This window comes from Nomascus leucogenys, chromosome 16 (assembly GCF_006542625.1).
Source record: "Nomascus leucogenys isolate Asia chromosome 16, Asia_NLE_v1, whole genome shotgun sequence".
NCBI classification, from domain to species: Eukaryota; Metazoa; Chordata; class Mammalia; order Primates; family Hylobatidae; genus Nomascus; species Nomascus leucogenys.
Window position 1 is genome coordinate 26,003,127 of NC_044396.1, and position 6,374 is coordinate 26,009,500.

At 40.1% G+C, this 6,374-nt stretch overlaps 1 pseudogene; it reads left to right on the forward strand.

Annotated features, from left to right (window-relative positions):
- The first annotated feature begins 108 nt into the window (after nucleotides 1–108).
- LOC100605339 lies at nucleotides 109–4,206 on the forward strand (annotated as a pseudogene).
- The last annotated feature ends 2,168 nt before the right edge of the window (nucleotides 4,207–6,374 follow it).

A 6,374-nucleotide genomic window follows, 5' to 3' on the forward strand; every position in this document is an offset into this window, starting at 1 on the left:
AACAAACATTGGAGAAGACTTTTACTGTATACTTACCTGCATTTTTAATTGTGTGAAAATATTATGTATTAAAAATTATATTTAGAGAAATATATACAAAGATTTTATATGAATCCTTCATCAGAAAAAACAAGTTTTAAGGCCCCCTCTAAATGCCAGTTTGGCAAAGGTGACATTGAAGTGGGATTTTTTTGGTGCCTCTGATTTGGGATTTTATCACTATTGTTATATTACGCAGGTCAAATTGTAAGTAAAGATTAGGAATTAAAAGGAAAGAAAGGCATTAGCTATCTTTTTGGAAAGAAAGTCTGCAAGTATTAATTGATTCAAAATTGCTATTTAAATGTAAATACATGTGTTATCTATCCATTATAAAGATGTTATAAAGTTGTTCAAGTTATTCTTTTATATTCCCAAATCTCTATTGTGTCTTCAGCCATTCCATTTCATTTTTAATGATTTTCATTTGTACTTTTCTTTCTTTCCCCTTTAAACAGTACAGTTAGAGGTTTATCTTTATTTTTTGTCAGTCTTTTCAAAGAAACATATATCAGTCTTATTCCCCTATTGTTTCATTGCTTTCTGTTTCACTAATTTCTACTTTTTTTTTTTTTTTATTGAGACTGTGTCTCGCTCTGTCGTCCAAGCTAGAGGCTAGACTACAGTGGCGCAATCTCAGCTCACTGCAACAGCCACCTCCTGAGTTCAAGTGATTCTCCCACCTCAGCCTCCCGAGTAGCTGGGATTACAGGCACTTGCCATCACGCCCGGCGAATTTTTATATTTTTGTAGAGACAGGGTTTCACCATGTTGGCTGGGCTGGTCTCAAACTCCTGACCTCAGGTCATCCACCTGCCTTGGCCACCCAAAGTGTTGGGATTACAGGCGAGAGCTACTGCGCCTGGTCAATTTCTGCCCTTGTATTATCTCCCTCTCTCTGCTTTTTAAAAAGATTTTATCTGATGTTCTTTTTCCAATTCCTCACATAGGATGGGAAATTTATTGTTTTTAATTTACTTATTTGGATGGGATTTTTTATGATCTTTATTTTGATACCATTTAAAACGCAGGCAAATTCCAAACATAGTACATATAACTTTTCCATAGACTTTACCCAAATGCACCAATTATTTACCTTTGCCGTTTGCTTTATCATTTGCAGTCCCCCTCTGTCCATATGTATGCACATATTGATGTGTGTGTGCTTGTGTGTGTGTGTACTTAACTAGTTTTTGGTCAACTTGATCTATCAGTTTTTGAGACAGATGTGTTAAAATCTCCCACTATTGTGAGGTTTTATTCATTTTTTTCTTATAATTCTAATGGTTTTGCTGAGTAGTATATTATCAGGTGCTTAGAATTTCTGCATTGTTATATGCTCTTTATGAATGTTGCCTTAAATCCTCTTCTGAATTATAATAATATCATTTCACTAGCTTTTTTTGGTGAATATTTAACTATTATGTCTTGTTTTTATACCTTTATATTCAACTTTTCTGTGTTGTTTGTTTTAGGATGTCTGTTATAAGCAGCATATAGCTGGACTTTGTTTTTTAAATCCAGTTTTGTAATGTGTCTCTTTTATAGATGAACTGAACCCTTTATTTGACCAAGAAGATATCATTGTATGTTATAAACTTTACCATAAATCTGGTGACTGATGAAGAAGGGGAAACAAATGTGACTATTCAACTCTGGGATTCTGAAGGTAGACAAGAAAGACTCATTAAAGAAATCAAGAATGTGAAAGTCAAAGTACTCAAACAAAAAGACAGTCATCTCCAGGCACCAATGCATATTGATAGAAATATCCTAATGCTTATTTTACTACTAATACTGTTGAATAAATGCACATTTAGTTGCAATATTGAATTACAGGCGTTTCAAACAGCATGGAAGAGACCTTTGCCAGTAATTCTTGGGGCAGTTACACAGTTTTTTCTGATGCCATTTTGTGGATTTCTTTTGTCTCAGATTGTGGCATTGCCTGAGGCACAAGCTTTTGGATTTGTAATGACCTGCACGTGCCCAGGAGGGGTGGGGGCGGTCTCTTTTCTCTGCTTCTAGACGGAAATTTCACATTGGCCATTTTGATGATTTGCACATTAACATTATTGCCCCTGATCACGATGCCTGTCAATTTTATACATACAGTAAGATATTAGGGTTGTCAGGTACATTTCATATTCCTGTTTCTAAAATTGTGTCAACACTCCTTTTCATACTTTATCAGTATCTGTTGAAATAATCATCAAGCGTAGAATACCTGAAAGAGGAAACTTCTTAGAAAGAATAATTAGACCTCTGAGTTTTATTTTAATGTTCGTAGGGATTTATTTGACTTTCAGAGTGGGATTAATGTTTCTAAAAACAGATAACCTAGAGGTGCTTTTGTTGGGTCTCTTAGTTCCTGCTTCACATTTATCATTTGGGCACTTTTTTGCTAAAGTTTGTATGCTGTGTCTTCTTGTTTATAAAGCTGTTGCTATTGAAAGCTGGTTGTTAAATAATTTCTTAGTCCTGGCCATTATTCAGCTGTCTTTTCCAAGTCCAAGGCAAACTTAGCCTCTGTGGCTCCTTTTACAGGAGCCATGTGTTTTGGATGTGAAATGTTACTGTTCCTTTTGGTCTTACAAGGCTAAGAAAAGCTGTACCCTTATCTTAGAAGGTAAGAGAAAAATAAATTGCCTAGCTTAACAATTAAAGCGTTGCCGAATTCCTACTCAGGCACTGTGGGAGAGTCAAAGAATAACTAAAATGATGTCCATTCATGAGCCACTTATGAGCTGATAAAAAAGTTGACATGGGGTGAGGAAGAATACATGTGTGTATATACCCAACACCATAAATGTTAAGCATCCAATGAGTGCTTCCAACAGTAGAATGCTATACAGGAGTTCAGAGGAAGGCGGTAACTTTTCAGTTGTGTTGGTTTGAGAATGTTTTATAGAGTACAAGGTGAATATGATACTTTATTATGGTAGCAAAATGTAAGATCTTATTAGCTATCCTGGTCACTCCACCCCTGACCAGCTGCCATGGTATATATATAATTATATTAGGTCAGAGTCCACTGAAATCATTAACTATTAACTGAGAATATCATGGTATGTAGAAACTAAAACTGTTTTTTCAATGAAGAGAGAGGTCATTTAAAATAAGTCAGCTCCAAAGACAAAGTGCAGCTGGCAAGATGCGCATGATTTCTGGGGAGGGAAATTGCCCACTCATTCCTGTGGTGGCCTCTCTTTATTATGCAAATACAGGGCAAGTAAGCACTGTCATCCTTGCCTTTGGAAAAGGATAACAGACCTTCTTGTGGCTTCACAAAGGCCACCCTTCCCTAGAACTCTCTTGTGTACGCTCAGCTGTCTGGGGAGGTGTCGGGGCATTGGATCTCACCTCTCTTTCATTCTGAGGTTCAGAGTAATTACAACCTCTCTCATAGATGGGAGTCAGCTGACAGGAAAGGATACTAAAGGCCTCCAACAGGGAACTTCCCTTAGGGAAGGTTGGAAGAGTGAGGAGCTGGACATCATGCCAGGAAGCAGAGTTTGTGCTGCTGTCCTCTGCCCCTGACAACACCTGGGCACAGCAGATGTTCTTAGGGTTAGGAACAGTGGCTGCAGATGGGACCAGAGTTTTAGATACTGCCCCTTTGGGAACTCAGGGGTAATGCATCCTGTACTGAGGTCTCTGCAGCTTTCTGAACTGCTTTGACAATATTGGACCAAAGATCCTTTGGATTTGTGAGACCAGTTTGCAGCTTTGCCACAATCGAATCTGAACACTAAGACTTCCCTGTGTACCGACAGATTTTGCATTTCACTTTCAGTAGGCATTTGGAAGCAGAACAGCCTCTTTGGACTGAAAAAATCTAGGTTACCTGAGAACAATCGTGAGGCAGATGCTAAGGTCTCTAGAAAAATACTAGGCTTCTTGCTCACCTGACACAGGTAGCTTGAAACGTTATCATTTGAAGGAATAAGATGGGTGATATTTAATCTCTCTTGCTTCAAATTGGTTATACTGATTTTAGCAGCTTTGCCAAATCATTGGGACCACATTCATTTAAAAAGGTTAAAAGATGATGGATGACATTTCTGAAAAAGCCTGGAAAATTTTATTTAGTTATGAATTAACACTTGTCATCATGCAGTTGGCAAGATTTTTAAGATGATTGACAATGAAGAACGAAATAGCTAGTTTCTGAAGGCTTGTCTTTAAAACAAAACAAAAAATCTTTTAATAGGCAAATAGAGATATCCAAACCAGATACCTAAGGCATCATTCTTTAGACAATTAAAGACAAGTTTCTTGCTCTTTGTGGGTTGTGGGAATTGGGTCCACAGTTCACATCATTCATCTCTGGGAAGTGTTTCATTGGCAACATGATTATGACAACATCTTGTCCTTTGATTCAATGAAGAGAAACAATCACTTCCTAAGCAAGGAGCCAAATAGCTCACTTTTCTGGTCCTGCTGTGGCTTGGACATCTTATATCTGTGCAACAGTTTTTGTATGATCATGATGTATGTACCACGATGCCGCCCCTTCAAGAAGAGGAAACATTTTAAGGACCATAAACTAGTCCTTGTACCTCATATAATGCAACCTCCTTGTGCTGTACATTCTTTGCGTGAGGACTTTTGTAGGACCAAAGGGAAAATTTCCCTTTGTTCTCTGAATGCTTGCTGAAAATCAACTGACAAAAGACAGATTAATAGGAGAGAAGGATACAAATTTATTTGATCATAGTTTTAAGTGACATGGGAGCCTTCAGAATGAAGACCCAAGATACAGGTGAACAGTCCATTTTTATGTTTAGGTTCAAACAAAGTATAATCAGCTGTGTAGAAATAGGATTGGACCAAAGTGTATAATGTAATGCGAATAGACTGAGTGGGGAAACCTGGCAAAGCCTGTCTGTTTAGATTTTATTTGGCCTCTCTGTGGTGCATTCCTTCCTTCTGTGCATTGGGCAGGACCCTCTGTGGAATGGGGGTCTTGAGACCTACAATCAGAAAAAGTGGGTTGCATAATTTCTTTATGGTCTGTTTTTTACATGAAAAGTTGGGGAGATTAGAATAATATTTTTGGGTTTCTAGGACCTGCCTTGGGGAAGAAGAATTCCAGTTTCTAAGGCAAGCCTTGAGGGAGAATGTGGGACCAGAGACAGGAAGGCAAGAGGATTCAAATAACTTTTTTTCTGTGAGGCTGCTTCTGAGGCCTTCCTTTTGGGGTGTCGTTTTCTGAGCCCCAACACTTTGGAGTCAGTGTGTTTCACTGCTCTGCTCTTGCTGTGTGACCTGTGACCTGTGTGAAGACAAATCATTTACTTTCTCTGAGCCTCAGTTTCTTCATCTGTATGATGAAACTAATTATACGTACCTCAGGCAACGTTTAACAAAAATAATGCATATAAAAACACAATTGCTGAAAGCATAGTAAGTCCTCGATAGGTGGTATCTAAATACATCATTGAGAAAAAGGGCAGTTAGTTCTGGTTACTGACTATTAAAAAAAATTTAATATAAGTTTACCAGGTATTGCTTTGGCAAATAAAAGCTGCTCAACCGAAGTCATATCTCCAATTTGTGTTTTGTCAAAATGGTACTATGGAAAAATGAGAGAAAGGGTAAAGAAAGAGAAATGGGAAAAGATGAGTGAATGGAAGAATAAAGAAGAAAAGAGAAAAATAAAGAGGAATTGAATTTTAAAAAGATTTAGAGAAGAAAGGGCAAGCAGGAGAAAAGAAGTTAGAAGAACCAGAACTGAGAAAGAAGAGGCCAGATCTGAGGCTCCTGCGCGGGTGAAGACCCAGGCCAGGCCTGGCAGAGCCTCGCAGGGCACAGCTCGGGGCGGGGCCCAGCAAAGCAACCACGCCCCCTCATTGATGGGCTTAAAAAACGGGGGCCTTTTGGTCTCGGCCAGCCCATCTGCCTCCCAAAGCACTGAGGCTGGATAGCACCAGGCACCCAGCTAGCAGGACCCCCTCCGACTCGAGGTGAGGCCCCTGTTTTCCCCGCCCCCCTCGCCACCCTCTCCGGGTTTGGCGCTTCCCTCTGCTGGGGCCGGGGCGAGTGCGGTCTGCGGTGCGCGGTCAGCCCCTGGGGCGAAGGCCGCATCTGGGTGACTCCTGCCTGCCACGTTATCTGGAGCTGCCCTGGGGTGACCAGGAACAGTCCCGACGTTGGAGCAGCGGATAGAGGACGCCACTGCACTTAACCCCTGTAGCAGCTTCTGTGGAATCATTGCCGCTTTTCATTTTCCCTACTCCGAAAAGCTCAGAGAAACTTGGTGCATCCCAGGCTCAGTTAGTCACCGTAAGTGATGGGGCAGCGCCCGGATGACTGGCAGCGCCAGTCGCGCT